Here is a 1,114-nt window from a genome sequence, read left to right as displayed (position 1 = left end):
TTAGAGTGTTTATAGTGTGCAAATCTGCCTCCTGGAGAGTAGGATTTTGGCCTAATTTCCGAAACCATGTTGTTCTTCCCCGACATGTTGAAAAACACTGCTCCAACCACCAAGAAATCCTGCTGCTGCTACAAGTCATAATGTGACGTTCAGGCAAAGCTGAGCATTGTACATCTTGCTCCTCTGAGTCAACACAGATCCTTTAAACTAAACTGCCATGTAAGCAAGATAGCATGTGTAGGATGGGAAATGAGAAACAGCTGCCCTATAGAGCTTTGTAACCCAAAACCTGTTTATATATTGGATGTATAATCACTAGCAAGGGCCACACAGCGATTCCACAAAAGTCACTCTACAGGGTGTCTAACTTTATGTTGGGCTGGCAATTTAGAGTACTGATTGTGGTACATTATTGCTGGGTGGGGGCGGGGAGGCAAGTAAGGCACTTGAAGAACTATTGTAGACACTATGAAAAATCAAACCAGTGCTTGCATGTTGAGTTCTCACTCCTGAAGATTTGGTAGAACTTCCGTCATGCAGTGATGTCACAGTGTTAGGTATCCCTGCCTGCCCATTGGCTGGCAATGGCACAGAACTCTGTGATGTCACAATAGATATTGCAGAGGGGAAGGAGAAAATTAGACATGCAGTTATTTTTGGTGGCAGCCGTACATCCGGTTATTGGGCTCCTTTCATGAGATACAGTTGTGTTCACCTCATGCAGGATTTTGGGGGGAGGGGGAGGGGGCTTGGAGAGCGTGAGTTGCTTATCTCTGCTGTTTAGGCAAACATGATTCTCACTCCTTTTCCATTTCACCTAGGAAAAGCCAATTATTTTGGACCAAGAACTGTTAATTCTGGCAAATAAAGGATAGCACAGACCAAGAATTGCAGTATCCAACGTTATTCCCTCCGGATCTGTTTCTTCTGGATGATGTTTCTGCATCTGTGTTCACTGGCTGCCTAACAACCCAACAACTGTGAAATGACTTCCTGTGTCTACCAGCCAGCCGCGTATTCCATGCACCCTCCAAGATAATTCTGATCAGCTGCTTTTCTAGGATGCGAAGGTGTTTTCTAGAACGATGACCCTGTCAAGCATTCTCCATCTGAA

General features: G+C 44.7%; 1 long non-coding RNA gene across 1 annotated transcript; it reads left to right on the top strand.

Moving 5' to 3' along the window:
• The first annotated feature begins 454 nt into the window (after window positions 1-454).
• Window positions 455-888, top strand: LOC308582413. The gene is made up of 2 exons (XR_014005672.1): window positions 455-659; window positions 822-888. It is a non-coding gene; the product is annotated as an uncharacterized lncRNA (long non-coding RNA).
• The last annotated feature ends 226 nt before the right edge of the window (window positions 889-1,114 follow it).

This window comes from Podarcis bocagei, assembly GCF_964188305.1.
Source record: "Podarcis bocagei genome assembly, chromosome: 1".
In the NCBI taxonomy this organism is placed as follows: Eukaryota; Metazoa; Chordata; class Lepidosauria; order Squamata; family Lacertidae; genus Podarcis; species Podarcis bocagei.
Note: the sequence above shows the minus strand (reverse complement) of the source record. Positions and strands in the feature narration are given on the sequence as shown.